Below are 17,137 nucleotides of genomic sequence, written 5' to 3'. Positions count from 1 at the left end.
CCCTTAGAGGTGGGAGAATATTGGAGATTCTCTAGCCCCAGTTTGGGACCTGGCATTTATAGATTACTTAGCTCATTGATATTGCCATTATTAGATATTAAATGCTCATCTTAAATGCAGAGGTTCATATTCATATTTTTAAAGGCCAATACAACCCAAATGAAATGAAAAAAAAAAAAGGACCCCAGAACAGATAAAACAAAGGATGGAGGAAATAGACCAAGAAAGTAACTCAGAAAGAAAAATAAAATTTTCAAAGATACAGCTCCAAAGTCAAAGACAACTCCCACCTCCCCCCTACCCCCTATTAAGAAGATTTCACTTTATCTAAAGAGTAAAGCAAATGCTTTTAGATCCAAGGGTACCTGGTTCAAATCTCAGCAGGGGCATATTTCTCACAAACTAAAAAGGCACTCTTCCTATTAAAGGAACTGACTTAATACAGTTATATGGACCATTACTGTACAGAACGGGGATTCACAAACTATTTTCTAAATGGGGCCTTTTTGTGCATGTACAGTAATTCTTATAGAAGCCTTTTACAAATGAAAAAAAAGGAAAAATTGGGGGGGAATCTAAGAACCCATGATTTGAGCCTTTAATAACTATTGGTGTATTAGAGACAGCCATCTGCAGTAATACAGCAGATCAGGTCTTCCTGGCAATGGTCTGAAAAAGCATTCTAAGGATAAAAGCTTAATATTTGTGCAGACCTCAGATGTCTAGAAAAGATGAACAAAATACACCTTGAAGTTTGGTCTCAATATTGGACCTCAAAATGCATGGTCTCCATGGAACTTCATTTAAAAAGGAAGTAGCACTCAAACAGTTCACCATTAAGACACTATTTTGCCTGCAATTGCCACAAGGAGACTTTGTTGAGTAAATTTTTATATGACACCATAATTCTACTGCTGCAAGTCCTCCTTAACAGTGAAACTATGAAAGGCATGTGGTAAATATTTTATCTAATCCACCTTATAAAAGAACTCTGAGGAAACTGTTAGAAGTCTACTTCTACCATAAATTCATATTTGAAGAGCTACACTTGATCTAGGTTTGACATATTTGTGTAATTTATATCACTTTCCCTGGGAACATCATCAAGGAGAGAATAATATTAAACTTTGAAAATACCTTTTTCTTTACCAGTTTCTGGGACCTAGTGGAGTCAAGATGATTGCAGTATGGGAAGAGATTCCAAAATGTGGGTGACCCATATATATAAACAGTCCTTTCAAAAGTGATATTTATTTCTTGAATAAGTCTGAATATTGGGTCAATATTTCAGGTAATAGATTTTGGAGAAGGTAATTTATTTGAGTCCTGCAATTCATCCCTATTACAACCCAAATTTAATGAATATTTTATCTGTATCTAATACGGTAATAAATTCATAAATGACAGTGACCAAGAAGCAAAATTTTTTTTCAGTGGCAAAAAGTGTAGTAAAGTTTAAAAACTCAAACTGCTGTAAAGAAAAGAGGTAGATGGAAGGTTTACATGACTAAAAATAAGAACTAGAAGCAAAACTGGATCCAGAAGTTCAAAGAATGACACCAAAAGTCAACTCTCTTCTTTTTAGATTGACCCCCTCCGCAGACAGGCAGCCTCTCAGCCCCACAATAAGGCTGCCAGATCCTCTAGGATTGAACACATCCACACAAACACATGTCTTGTAAAAACACATCCTCCTCTTCAATATTTCAAATCAAAATCTCCTCTCAAAAACTTAAGAGAACCTTAATTGCTGTTTGATTGAACTCATCAATATTTAAATGATAAAATGTACAGGGATTTCCTTTGATTTTAGCCAATAGCGATAACCAAAAACCACACCTATGGATTTCCTCTGAGTTTGATCAAAATAGTGACCCAAAGATATTCTTTTGGTTTAAAATGTCACCTCCATAATAACTGAGTCAACAAATTCTGAGCTGGAATACATCTAGAAATACATACATACATAGATACACACAATAAAACCATACAATTTGAGAAAATTAATAATGTAAGATAGGAATCAAAATGATTTTAACTCAATTTAAAGCTATTGAGTTCTGATAAAAGAAGTATAGTCAATCTTCAACATACGTGGAAGAAATGAATGAATTAAGTCATTAGAATCAAAACTAGGTGAGTGGTGTGTCATGGAAGCTGACAGAAAAAACTGCTTCCATGAAGACAAAGAAATAAAATCTAACTTATACTCTGGGCATATTAAAAGTGAAAGTGAACTCAGGAAACTAAGAAAAGCTGTGATTTGAAAAATTAAACTAGATATTAAACTGGTTAATATTTAATGTTTGAATTTTTTAAATTTTGGATACATAAAATGATTCATACATCAATTTAGTGAATAAAATAATTATTTATGGAGCATAGAATATGTCACATACCATGATAAGCACTTGGAATATAAAATGAAACTAGATGTTGCTTTTCAGAGTATCTCTACTGAAAACAATAAAGAGAAAGGTGGGAATCAGTAGAGTAGGAAAACTGAAGAAAGCTGGGTAGAATAGAGAGGTTAAGTCTAAAGCATACAAAGTGCTGAGTGAAGGGTCAGGTGTAACTTAGGAGAAATTAACCTATTAATTCTGAGGGAATTGACCATGTTCCTTTCCCAATAAGAAACTAATAGAAGGTGCACAAGCAAGAGCATAGCAAGAGTATGGTTGAGCATAGCATCTAGGAGACAGATGTGGACATTGAATGCCTAGACCAAGGGAGGTAGAATAAGGTGAATAGGACAAGAAAAAAAAGAATCAAGAAAGAATCTCAGGAAGTTCCCATTGTGGTGCAGCAGAAAAGAATCCGACTAGGAACCATGAGGTTGCGGGTTTGATCCCTGCCCTCCCTCAGTGGGTTAAGGATCTGGCGTTGCCGTGAGTGTGAGCTGTGGTGTAGGTCACAGACGCAGCTCGGATCCCGAATTGCTGTGGTTCTGGCATAGGCCGGTGGCTACAGCTCCAATTGGACCCCTAGCTTGGGAACTTCTAATGATGTGGGTGCGCCCTCCCCCCCCAAAAAAAAGACAGAAAAGACAAAAAAAAGAAAGAAAGAAAGAAAGAATCTTAGTATGGTGGGGCATGTTCTAGGCAAAACTTACTGTTGTCCAAAGAAGCCCCAAAGTTTCTTCCAGATGGTTTGTCTAGCATGATGGCTCTTATATTTATTATTTGATTTATGGGTTTAATTAGTGATTTACTTAATAAACTGTTATTCACTTTTGCAAAACTCACTAACTAGGAGTCACAAAGTCTGCAGAAGTGATTTTCCAGAAGCCCATGGGGCAGCTATTTTTTTTAAAAAAGATCCTTGCTCTCATCAAAAGAAATTAGACTTTGGGTAGGGAAGAACAATGCTTGAAGTCAGCTAAATCAAGAGCTTGTAATCCAATAATATTTCATTTCAGAATTCTAAATCAAAGTCAAAGCGCTTGAGCCAGAGCCTCACATGGTCTCAACCATGTAATGGGGATAATGGGCACTTCACAAAGCCATTGGGAAAATTAAATGAGATGGTATATTGTAAATTGTAGCACAATGTACAGCACTTCCATAGGTGTTGAAAAAAAATTTTTTTTGGCTTGATTTCCCAACTTACACTAAAAACTCCTTGTGTTTGTTTTAGTTTCAATAAGTTACATTTAAATTTCTTTGTAGTAATAGAAAATTTCTGGCAGTGAACTTCTCACGTGGTTAAAGTCCCTTGACCTTTAGCCTCTTGCTTTAAAGATCTCTCAAGAGATATGGAAACGGGCCAGAAATATATTGCCTGTCATATCTTATTGCTTAATTAATGGCCAGCTAAGATGCCCTGTATGGACTGCCTGGAGGTAATTGTGAACTACTGTTCTCCTCAAGGAAAAGAATTAACTTCACAACAACAGCACTGTCATCAAGCATTTACTGGTTTTAAATTTCTACAACCCTTAGGAGGGACACCATACAAGGGCTGGTTAACTGAGCATACTAGAAGCTGAGAGATAAAAAATTGTTCTGCTGTTTACTGTGCCAGACAGGGAATCATACATTATTGGTTTCTGAAAACTGCCTTGTGAATCAAATAAAAAGCTACCAAGCAAGCATTTTTATTTTAGCTATACTTATAATAGAACTGGAAGTCACTGAATTCTTTTAATAAAAAGGAAAAAAAATAGTTGTTTAAAAGTGTTCCATTTGAAGATAAATGGAACTCTGGAGAATGAGAAGCAATGTATGTATTGTGAAAGTTCACTGATTTGAAATGGGTGGTCGAAAGTATATTCCAAAATAAAGGAAAAACTGGTGATGTTTTAAATTCTTTCTCTTTCAAGATGGAGAGTAATGTGAACTGACTTGCCAATAAAATGCCCACAAATCATTCTGGACCTTTTATAATGAATACTAAGTGTTTGTGATTAAATATGAATGTTGTCCTTTTCAGAGACCCTTATCCAGCATCTCTAAGGAACTCAAATGACTAGCATTTAGAGATTCATGCCAGTTTTCTCAAAGTACCATTTTCAGTATGTCCATGAAACTATGAAAGGTTTAGTTTAAAAAGCCTACTTTAAGCCACTTTTAGAGGGAAAAAAAGTATCCAGATGGATCCCTCCATCTGAAAGCAGCCATACCCTCACCTGGACTCTGGGGAAGAAAGAGAGGGGAAAAAGGAGAGAGAAATAATTGGCAAGTAAAGATGTGAGGAAATAAAAAGATCAATGAAAAGGAGGTAAGTGGAGAGAGGGCAGGGTAAGCAAGCCAGGATAACTCAGAATTCCTCAGATATGGGAAAACAGAGCCAAAGCTGCCAGGACTAAGAAACTGTGCCTTAGTGCTGCTCACAAATCAAAGTATTACACTTTTAAAATAAGACAATTTTTAAGAAATTATTAAACTAACTCTTTATCTTTGCAAAATGTCACTTTCCCCATTTCCTCCTATTGATATCCCATTGTGACAACACCCAATCTCTTCCTCAAAATAAATGGGTTACAAGAGTGGCATGTGACCCAGAGTGTCCCAGCCTTACTTAGAGAAAGGTAGCATACCTTTGTTTAGGACACCATACATCCTCAGGGTGAGTATTTGTTTTATAGTCTTGGCTTCTCAACTTGACCCTTATCCAAGCTGCCAAGAGTGACATCATCCAATTTGTAACTCAATGTTTCATCAACAACATTCGTGTGTAGTAAACACACAGAAGACAGAAACCCTTGAAACAAAAGGTGGCTAGATTAATGGGGCTGGCATGAAGCCCAACGCTGAAGGGCAAAGGGCCAATGAAAACAATCAGTGTCCTGTGTCAATTCTGTGTTTAGGTAGCTCTGCTTTCTTGCCTCATACATGGATTTTATGTTACCCTTAAGTTACTGTAACATTGAGACATGAAATTCGAAGGATTTGAAATAAATGTAGCTAAATGGAACTTTTGGATGAAGAATCTCGGGTTTGTTCAGATCTGTTAAAGTAATAGGAGAAAGCACAAAAGGATCAAGGAAAGAAAGGCCCCAATCTTTGTTGGATGAGCGATAAAACAGCATCACTTGGGGAAAATTGGCCTGACCTTCACCTGTATGATGCTTTCGCTGCCTCAGTGATTCTTGCTTCGCTCTGATTAGGTAAAGATCACCCCTTTCCCTGCAAGGAAAAGTCAAAGAACAAAAAAGGGGAAAAAATCTTGACTTAACTATAAAAGGTTTATTTTTTTAATCACAGTTGGGCTCATCCAAGACAGTTTCTAATCTTATTTTTTAGGTTTAAAAAAAAAATCTGCCTTTTAAAGGAAATTCTTTGGATCATTTTCTTTACAACTTCTAGTCTAGATCTCAACTCAGAATTCTTGGATGTATTTTTTTTTTAAAGAAAGAAACTCTTTCCCTCTTGAAATGATGTCTTTTTCATTTCTTTAAGGATCTCCTCTAAGCTCTGCTGGGAAAGGATGGCAGAGAGGAAACACAAGGCCCCCTCAGCTGGCTGGAACACTAAGCAGAATGCATCTGCTGGCAGCGTCCCACCAATGTTCCAAGCAAAGCTGAAGTGATTTCTCACTCCCACCTCTCTGTGGATGCCCGTGGAAGGCAGAGCTCCATGGAACTATGATATTAAGTTGCAGACTCTGCCTGTTCATACAGACCAGAGCTTTTCTGTGACATTACTGTCAAACAGCCCCCTGTGTGACTAATATTTTTAACAGCATGCTATTTAAAATTTGACAAGGATATAATAATTCATTCTTCAGATAGTCAACATACTATGAGAGTAAGTCATGTCTTCAAAGTATCTTTCAAAGGGGCTATTAAAAGTAGGTTAACTTTTTTTTTCCCCCTACAGCATGCAATTTCATTTTGGCTCTACCACTTCAACCACATAAAATTAAATTTTGACTTGAGAGTGACCTACTGAAAATTTGATGGAAAAATAAGGGGAAAGATTTAAATTACTGATTCAAAGGCAACTAAAATGTCTGTCTGCAATTTAGCATACAGTTTGCTAAGTCCTCTGAGAATCTTATGTTTCTGATAGTCAGGATTTTCCTCTTAGGATTCAGATTGTGTTTTTAATGGAAATGTTGTAGAACTTAATGGAATGTAATATCTTGTTGTGATATGTAGACAACACAGGAAAGAATTTTTCACACATATTTTCTGCCACAATCCTCCTTTCTCCTTCTGGCCTTCTAACCTGTGATCCAACCACCCAGACCAAGTAGATATTCTCTACGATAAACTCTGCTCTTTTATTTTTGTAAAGTTGTTACCTGCTAGTCTCTTCTTTGAAATCCTTTTTCCTCAACACAATCAAAATGTATTCTAAATTATTATTAAAACTATAATGATTTTGAAGACTCTAATTTCAAAAGGGTAAAAGGTAACAGAAATCAATGTGATAATCCTAATAAGAGTAGAATGTTAAGTGCCTAGAAAAAGAAGGCTTGGAGAGATTTACTGCAGCATTCTGTATAGTGTATTCTATGGAGGACAATAAGAATCACAAAAGTATGGTGTGATTTTACAAATAGATTTTTGGTAACTTTTGAGTTGTTACAATTACTAAATTTATTTTATTTAAAATCTTGTGTATGTGGAATTCCTGTTGTGGCGCAGCAGAAATGAATCCTACTAGTGACCATGGGGTTGCAGTTTTGATCCCTGGCTTCGCTCAGTGGATTGAGGATCTGGCATTGCTGTGAGCTGAGGCATAGGCTGCAGACACGGCTTGGATACTCTGTTGTTGTGGCATAGGCAAGCGGCTGCAGCTCCAATTTGATGCCTAGCCTGGGAACTTCCATATGCCACAGGTGCAGCCCTAAAAAGCAATAAATAAATAATATAATAAAATAAAATCTTGTGTATATATGCATATATATGCAAAAGAGTTTAGATATATACAGTTGAACCCTTGAACAAGATGGGAGTTAAGGGTGCTGACACTCCACACAGTCAAAAATCCCCGTATAACTTTACAGTGGGTCCTCCATATCTGGGATTCCACGTCTACAGATTTAATCAACCATGAATTATGTGGTACTATAGTACACATATAGTGAAAAAAACTAAAGTTGGACCTATGCAATTCAAACCTATTATTTCAAGGGTCACCTGCATAGCCTAGATATATATATAGGTAGATATATCATCCAGAATAGGTCAGGTAGTGCTGTGTAACTAGCAACACTAAAATGTTAATGGTTTAATATCACAAAAATTAAATTTTTGATCACACAAGTCCCCTGAAGTCTCCTGGGTCACTTTCTACAATACCTTATTCCAACAATACCTTATTGGCATTGCAGTGTGCTTTGATCTTGTAGCACACATATTGGCACGATCATCTCTGCAGGAGTGCAAAAAGGGAGTTCAAGCAATCAAAGGCCTTGCCTAGTCCTCCTGCTCATATTTCATTGGCCAAAACATGTCACATGGCAAAAATGCACCATAAAGGGGCCAGAGAAGTAAAATTGTCCCATGCGCCTCATAGAATATGAGAACCAGAAGTTGGTGACCAACAATAGTGCCTACCACAAACGCAGAAAATGCTCACAATCAAATGCCTTACTTTTCTTTTATCTCCAAATTACTTTCATCTTCATTCACTCTGTGACATAACATTATTACTGAGAGCAAAGCATACTAAAAAAACCCAATATTCTCAGTGTTCATCCACAGATACCGTTTTATTTTACCATTATGTAAACAAAGAACATCATCATTCAAGGTCCCAAATGTCTTGAGCATATATATATATATATATATATATATATATATATATATATATATGTGTGTGTGTGTGTGTGTGTGTATATTTAACATAATTTTACAAAGCAGGAAAAGTATTAGAAAAAGTGAACCAAGTGACAAGAATATGTTATCACATCACTCATAATAAGAAAACCTAAGTGGAAGATGAGATAAAATGCTTTAAAAATAGGTTAACATTTTTCTTTTCTATTCTTTTATCCTAGAAATGTGTAGCCTATACTTGCCAATTTTAACTGCTTGGTGATTCTTCCAAGGATTTACTCAGGCCATGCATTTAATGACAAATGTATCGGCATCATCTGAGATGGGAATTGAGATGCTCAAAACTGCAGTCAGTATCTCCTATTGCTTTATACTCCATCAAAGATGATGCAAGCTGACTTCAAAGGGAGCTCAGTACTTGCATCAACTCTGCAGGGGTGTTGAGTAAAATGAGGAATGAAAAAAAAAAAAAAGGAACGCCATTATGTTTTGAATTTCAAGTCCTAAATCATTATTTCCTAGCTGTGCATGAGGTTACGTAGACAGAAAGTAAAATGACAACTGGTCATGTCATTGGGATGATGATATAGGAGGATCAGGAAGCTTAAGAAGAGGAATTTTTTAAAGGCACATTAAAAAAAATCTCTCTCCCCTGGTGTTAAGTTATTCCTAGGACATTTTTCAGTGATGGAGTGACATTCTGTACCCCCATAATGCCCAGGTGCCTGCTGGGGATTGACCTGTTTCAGAACACTTTTCTCAGGAGAAATAATGTGCTACCCCTGAAGATAATTAAACGTGGGGTATCCAAATAGTTACTTACATCTGCTACTGGGCCTCTATTTCTAAACAGAAATTTGTATGGCTATTTGTCCGTAATGGAGAACTCACTTGTTATTAAGATTAGAAAGCTAAAAGTATGCAATTTTATTTTTAAAACACACTTATTTTGCCTTTCCAAGATGTGTACAAAATATTGTCCCTCACTTTCTCACTTGGTGCTGTATTCATAGTGTGAACTTAGTGGCTTGAAAGAAATTCAGATGATCCATTCATTTAAAAAAAAAAAAATCTTTTAGGAATCTCCTGGTGATGCTGGGGTTAAGGATCCGGCATTGTCACTGTTGTGGCTCAGGTCGTTGTTGTGGCATGGGTTAGATCCCTGGCCAAGGAACATCTGCATGCTGTGGATGCCACCAAAAAAAAAAAAAAAAAAAAAAAAAAAACCTTTTAAAGTGCCTAAGTATTTAGTTACCGTCAATTTCTAAAATATTATCCATGTTGAAATGTGTGTGTGTTTATGTGTGTGTATATTTAGTGTCGAAGGCAAAATAATTTATAGTATTAATTCTTGGTGCATATTTAAACAAGACAGAATTCATATTTTCTTGAAAAGCAAGAATGCCTCTGGATTTAGTTAAGTATCTCTGTATAGTAATAGGTGATTTATAATGTTCCTGAAAGTGTTTTTTACAGCATCACTTCTGAAAACTAAAAGAAGAAATTCTCAGTCAAGGCTGTACTTAAATTATGGCATTATGATATAGCATGAGGTACTGGAAAGGCACAAAAGGCAAAAATAAAGTTGGAACTCATTATGTTTCTCATGGTGTCATTAGAAGAGAGGCAGTCTTTACCATAAAAACTTGGTCACTCTTTCTGAACCAAACTTCTCCTTTTAAAAATTCATTACATAATAGCCTTTTGTACATTCTACAGTTATAAACACACGCACAAACACACATACACACACACAGATATAGAACTAATACAGTGACCATTTTGATGTAGCAGGATAAGAAATCTGGATAGTACTTCTTAGATTCATATATTATTAATTATTACACCACTGTTATATGTCCATTTCTCCAGAGCGATTTCTGCCACCATTCCATTGAAGTATTTAGTGTTTTCTTTTTGATATTACTAAAATCTCCTTTTTTTAACCATAGTTTCTGACCTGTATCTTTTTTTCTTTATATATATTTACTATTTTGAATATGATACTCTTTAGATCAGTAGTTTCCAAAGTAGGGTACATGCAACTTATCATCTTTGCAAGTCATTTCTTTTAGGTAAAAATATATATAAGTGGAAATTCTACTTTTTCATTTTTAGTTTTGTTTATACTTTATAAAGTATATAGTACATTATGTATAAAAGTACATGTATTTTAATTTTTAAAAAGTAACTATGTTGAGAGTACACTTAAGCATTTTAACGAAAAGGATGTACAAATGAAAAAAGTTTAGATCACTGGCGTAATGGTATATTTAATGGTATACCTAATGGTAAATGACCAAATACCAGATGGAATTTCACATTAATATACAATGTACTTAGACTGGCAATGGAAAAGTTATTGGCATAAAGTTACTAATACTTTTGTCAGAGACTCAGCATGACATCACTGAGGAACTATTCCGGTGGAGAAGACCCACACTTTTCAGATACACTTGATTTTGTTTGATACACTGCTTTATTTCCTAATATAAATTACCTGATCTATGAAATTAGATTAAAATCTTAGTATAGGAAATTTGTTTTATATATAAAGTTGTTGACTAATAATTTAAAATTCAAACACTTCTAAATATCACTAATAACTTTCCGATTGACCACCTTCTGCTCCTGGTATGTATCGACATAAAGTAGTAAGTGTAGACTCAACCATCAATGAAAATGGGCTTCCCTAATCCAGAAATACTGGGATTTGGTAGGTCCACCTAACATTTGGTCCTTGCACCTGCAAGATTTCATATAGCATTACTCCAGCTTCACATATCAATGTTGATAGGAATAGAATGCTAAGAAATGTTTTCAGATTAATACGCTATCCAGCTAGGTTTGTGAGAAAAAGGTGATTTGCATCTTCAAAGAGACTAGAAGGTACAATTACTGAAATGCTTTGCTGTTTTAGAAGTGGCATTGTTTGTTTCTCCTTTTAAAAAAATCATATACCTTAATAAAATTCACAAACATTTTTAATCTACTATGACAATAAAATTTTTAAAATTCCTGTATTATCAGAGGAGCCTCTTCATCCCCGAAATATCACAATAGCTTTATCCACTTTCCCTCCTCCTCCCCATTCTTCTCCTTCTCTCTCTCTCTCTCTTCCCCCTCTTTCCTGCCTTTCCCTCTTTTTTCTTCTCTTTCACTTACTGGCTTTTCAATTGGAAGACAAGATATAGGATATAAGAAACATTTTATTTTCAAACATTTTCTTCTTGAAACTATAATCTCTCTGAGAAATTTCTTTTAAATGATAGATACATTTACTTTTATGTTTAAAGCAATAGTCTTAAGTTTTAAAATCACCCATATTTCTGTTACTCTATTACATATATTCTCCTGCCCCCAAATGAAGAAATCAATTTTTAAAATATATTTTCTACACTGAGTAATAGAGTTTGACCAATCATTAAAGCAAGAGATTATTAAACTCCTGATAACTGCCTGCTTGGTATGTTGATTTGTAAGCAGTTGAGTAGAGGTATTGTGGCAAGCTAGGAAGATGAAGCTAAAAGATTAAAAAAAAAAAAAAAAAATGGGGAGTTCCCGTCGTGGCGCAGTGGTTAACGAATACGACTAAGAACCATGAGGTTGAGGGTTTGACCCCTGCCCTTGCTCAGTGGGTTAACGATCCGGTGTTGCCGTGAGCTGTGGTGTAGGTCGCAGACATGGCTCGGATCCTGCGTTGCTGTGGTTCTGGTGCAGGCCAGCAGCTACAGCTCTGATTAGACCCCTAGCCTGGGAACCTCCATATGCCGCGGGAGCGGCCCAAGAAATGGCAAAAAGACAAAAAAAAAAAAAAAAAAAAAAAATGAAGCCAATAATAAAAGGTGTTAAATTCTCTGTTCCAACTCAAAAAAAAAAAAGACACGAAATCACATTTTGGTGAAGAAATTAGAATGGTACTGGTAGAAATGTGAAGTTTCACTTGGACATAGAAGGATGGATAGGTTCCAATGGGGTTTGCAGAGAGTGGGTGTCAAAGGGGAGCCATTGATTTCTGATAGATGGTGTGACCTGGACATCTTTAAATTTTAGATCCAAAACTTTATTTTTTTAAGGGCCACACCCATGGCATATGGAAGTTCACAGGCTAAGGGTCCGAATTGGAACTGCAGCTAGGGTTCATTCCATAGCCACAGCAACACCAGATTCAAGCCACATCTGGGACCTACAATGTAGCTCACAGCAATGGTGAATCTGTAACTGAGCAGGGCCAGGGATCAAACCCGCATCCTCATGGATACTAGTTGGTTTCATTACCACAGAGCCACAAGGGGAACCCCCTCAAAGCTAATAGCTTTATTACCTTTTTCCACCCCCACCTTCTAAGACTCTTCTGTGGGGACAGAAGTGACACCCACATGAATTAGGCATTAAATCAATGATATTTATTGAGAACCTACAGTGTCCCTGGCACTATTCTGTGTAGTAGGGGTTTATCGGTGAGAAAAAAAAAAAAAAAAAAAAAGACTCCCCCACCCCTACTTCAATTCATTTGAGACTAGAGCAACTCCCCATAAAAATCTGTACCTTAAATGCCAGAAAATATTCAAACACCACAGCTATGTTTCACTATTACTTTAAGATGACCGGTGTCACAGACTACCATAAAATCCATTTGAGATCCTAAAGCTTAACTTAGCTTTTCTTCACCCTACATAGTTTGGCATTTAGACTGGGAATTGCCCTGTATCTTCACAGTAATACTACCTCTAAGCTTCCAGCCTGCCTCACAGGTTACAATTTAATAAGAAAAATAAATGACAGCAGATGTTATACACAGTTATTTTGGAGAATTGCACACATTTAGTTCTAATCAAGCCATTTTTCACCCAGCTGAATATAAGAGCAGTTACTTTTAAAGGGTTCTGAATCAATGGGAAAATATTTGCTGAAGCAATGAACCCAAAAGAGATAACCTGACTACTCCTTGGGGAAACATTTTCTAAAAGTTCCCACAATTTGATATGCTATTATGAAAGACTAGTGTGAGTTATAAAAGGATACATTCTGGTTGGTATGAAGATGAGTGGAACTTCTTTATATATTATTTCATTTTTATGCATTTATTTAATAAACATTCTTTGAGAACATCATAGAAAAAGAATTGTTGTGAGCAGTAATGCTCAGGGTGCTTGAGGTCACCAGAAAGTAATGCCTACTTGGAATGAGAACTTAAAAGACCCAGAGAAAGTTAGATAATAAAATAAAATCGAGCAAGCAATTAAAAAAAAAAGTCTCATGAAGTTGCCTGTCTTGTATATGAATCTATGTGACCTTGGGAAAGTTAATTAATCTCTCTGATTAAGAGAACAGTTGTTACAATCACAGGTTCAAAAGAAGTAGCTGTCATTATTGGATTATGAGACTTGCTTCCTCTTAATTGTATAATCACCCTGAGCTGATATGAGCAGGCTTTTTTTTTTTAAATCCCTATGCCATCTCAAGTTGGCAATTCTAAAGTGAAAATTCATTTTTCTCTTTCTTCTTTCCCTTTACTTGCTTCCACAGAGTGTTGCTTTGTGCTTTCTGTGAGCAGCAAATGCAGGGAGTACCATTATTCATCCAGCGTGGCATTCCAGGACCAGCATCTAATTCTCTTGCTACCCTTGACTGACTGTCAGGGCACCATTGATTATCTGAAATATCCAGGCTTCTTGCCTAACAACTACTGTTTGTAATAGACAATTCAAACAACATATTCAGACTCTGACGCTCTATATTCAACCCACTACATTTAAGAAAACCCACAAGGGTGGATCTCTAGTAGAGGTGAGCTTGAATAGGTTGTGTATTTAACAAAACAAGCTTATCACAATAGCAGGACAATATCCTGTGAAACCACCCAATTCCGTCCCATACCCCTAATTTCTTATACCAATGTCTGTGTAGAACACTAGGGAAACAATCGATTGAGGAAATTCTTATGTTGTTACTCTTGAGTTCATAGTCAACTCAGTTCCTCTCAAATGTTATTTTTGACACAAATGGATAAGAAAGCAAAACTTTTCATAAATCAAAAATTTCTCAGTTTTTTCAGATCTCAGTTTTCATCTATGACTGGCTGGAATACAAATGACGAAAAGAACTGGCCTTTATCAAATCATTCCCAAACTTATCTTCCCCCATGTGATATTGAGATAATGTGACAAACACTTTTGTTTGCCCCCTACCCCTCCACACAACACACATTGTTTCTATATGGATGCCCAACTCAACTGTATTTCCCAGCCTCCCCTGTGGCTAGGTCTGAACAAAAGATTAATTTCTCACCAGTGAAAAGAAAAATGAGGTTTGCAAATTCTGCCTAAAAGTTATTGGTTCTGGACAGGCTGTTTCTTTTTCCTTGCCATTTGGTTGAAAATAAATAGAAATGCTAGAGTAATCTTGGAAGACATAATAGAAGATGGATCTCAGGAGCTTCAGATGTAGCCCACTGACAAGCATGCTTAGCTGTCTATGAGAATCACTTGGGGGATTTCTAAGATGAACTAGTGGCTGGGACTTAACCATAAGATTCTAATTATTTTTTTGGTTTGGTGCCCAGTAACTATTATTATTGTTGTTGTTGTTGTCGTGGATCCCTTGGTGTTTCTAAGGTGACAACACTGAAGGAGCTAAGTACTGGAAATTATTGGTACCTAATTAGCCCTTCCCTGCATATCCTTTCCTTTGAGATAGAGCCTCTACTCCTTAAAGCATAGGATTCATCAAATTTACGCCTGCAAAGAAGAAATGATTTTCCACCTGTGGCACTTAATTGAGATGGAGAGATTTTACTGGAGGAAATTAGAGTTATCCTTGTAAAGATAACACAATGAAGAAACTTACTTTCTGAATTGCCTCTCCCTGGTCTCTCTGCTTACACTCTTGCCCAAGTAGCACTCTTGTCCAAGTAGCCAGCAGGATACCTTAAAATGATCAATAAGATCATGTCAGTCAAAACCCTGCAACTGCTCTTCATTTTAATCAAAATAAAAGCTAAAGTTTTCATAATGTTTTACCAGGCCCCAAACACACTGATCTCTGAGCTCAACACTTTGCTTCCCTTTACTCACTCTCCTCCAGGTCTACTGGTCTCTTATGGTTCCTGGAACATGCACATATGTTTCACCTCAGGGCCATTGCACAGACTCTATCTTAGTCTACAATACTCTTCCCTAAACCACCAAGTGGCTGATTTCTTCCCTTCCTTCAAGCATTTGCTCAAATATCATCTTTTCAGTGAGCTGTGCTCTGGCCATCCTACCACACTGCTACAAACCACATAATTTACTTATGTATGATGCTTACTCCAATTGTCATTTTACCCTCACTAGAATATAAGCTCCATAAGGGTAAGGATTTTTTGTTGTCTGATTTGTTCATTCCTGTATCCCCAAATCCTAGAATAACACACAGTGAGCACTCAAATATTGAATGAATAAATAAGTTAAAATTTCTAAACTATTCTAAAAGAGATTTATTGAATACCTACTATGGAGAGACCAAAGAAATACAAACTGTTTCCATCTCCAAGGATTTAAAAGAAGGATACACAAATTTGATTTTGGAGGTAAAGAAGATAGTGCTAACATTGTGTAATTTGCAGACCTCCAAGTAGAACTCTCACATGTACTCACACATACACTCAAACATACACATTGTTTTAATGCTTTATAAGTTTTCATTGGATTCCAAAGACTTAGTCCTTTATAAGCTGATGATTAAAAGAAATTATAAGGGATAGAACAGTAGAATCAATGAATGATACCTCTGGGAATGAAGAGGCAGAGTCTCTGGAAAGGGAAGAGCAAGGTCTAGAGAAAAATGATTTGCTTTACAATATTTCCTAGAAACAACTCTGATGACACAATCCTATTTTAGTCAACTGAGAAGGGTAGATCTGCTCTAGCATAGTGCCCAGCACATAGTGGGGACTCAATATATATTTGTTTAATAAATGGATGAATGAAGAGTAAGCAGCATGATTTATGACCATATTTTCATCATTTACCCTTCCCTATAAAATAAGATCTTCTTATTTAGATTAAGATGCTCACTTTTTGCTCTTCCTCTCCTCACAAAATGGCTGTAGATAAAACAAATGTTTCAGCATGAAAACTATGTGAGCTATCTTTTGAAATCTGAGAAGTATCTTCCATCTGTACCTGCTGTGCATAATTTCAGAATTCACTGCTTTCATCAAGTAAAGAAAAACCATTTGCTCTTTCATCTGTGCATCGTATCACACTAATTTTCATCAAAACCAGCCAAACCTTTATGGTCTACCAGTCCCCAGGCTTCCTGGAAGACTCCCGTCTGCCTGTGGTATAAGCAGAGTTAGGCTCTGAAGTCTGAACTATGGAAATTTTCGGTTGTTTCTGTAAGAATTGGTAAGCACTGTGTTTATGTCTGGAAAACTGACTTATTGATTATTGCTCATTATTTCCCTAAACTGAGAGTCGCATGCATTTCACATGCTCATGCCTTTTCTGGTCCTTAAAGTGCTTATTCCAAATCTGACAACCTCTGTATGTATCGGGGAGCCCCAATCTTAAGTACAAAGAAATAGGATCTTTTCAAAGTATAAATTGTGATTTTTGAGGCCCTACCAGTCAGGGGTTATAATGATAGGTAGGTCATATTCATGAAAAAATAAGTTCATCTATCCAGCTATGCAGTCTACCTCTTTTTTGAGAGGGATTCTCACTCTCTCTTCAAAATCTTCATTCATTTATTTGTGGAATCTCCCCAGGGCTGTCTCCCATGTTTAAGCCACATTAAGATGTGTTCTTGCTTAAATTCAAACATTGATTCATGATCTGTTGCCAAGGATACTGAAAGTGACAAAGCTGCTCCAGAAGTTGGTGATGCTTGCCAAGGTCTACATCGAAGCTGCCAATATTT

The 17,137-nt window shown here is 36.3% G+C and overlaps 1 long non-coding RNA gene across 2 annotated transcripts in view; it reads right to left on the bottom strand.

The window, feature by feature from the left end:
- The window catches only part of LOC106505376, a 464,045-nt gene that overhangs the window by 148,665 nt on the left and 298,243 nt on the right, over window positions 1–17,137 (bottom strand). Inside the window, exon 2 of one of the 2 annotated variants that reach the window (XR_002337720.1) lies at window positions 15,080–15,159. The exons of the other annotated variant lie outside the window; for it this stretch is intronic. This is a non-coding gene — a long non-coding RNA (uncharacterized LOC106505376). The remainder of the gene's footprint in view (window positions 1–15,079; window positions 15,160–17,137) is intronic. 2 annotated transcript variants of the gene reach the window in all.

This window comes from Sus scrofa, chromosome 13 (assembly GCF_000003025.6).
Source record: "Sus scrofa isolate TJ Tabasco breed Duroc chromosome 13, Sscrofa11.1, whole genome shotgun sequence".
NCBI lineage: Eukaryota > Metazoa > Chordata > Mammalia > Artiodactyla > Suidae > Sus > Sus scrofa.
Note: the sequence above shows the minus strand (reverse complement) of the source record. Positions and strands in the feature narration are given on the sequence as shown.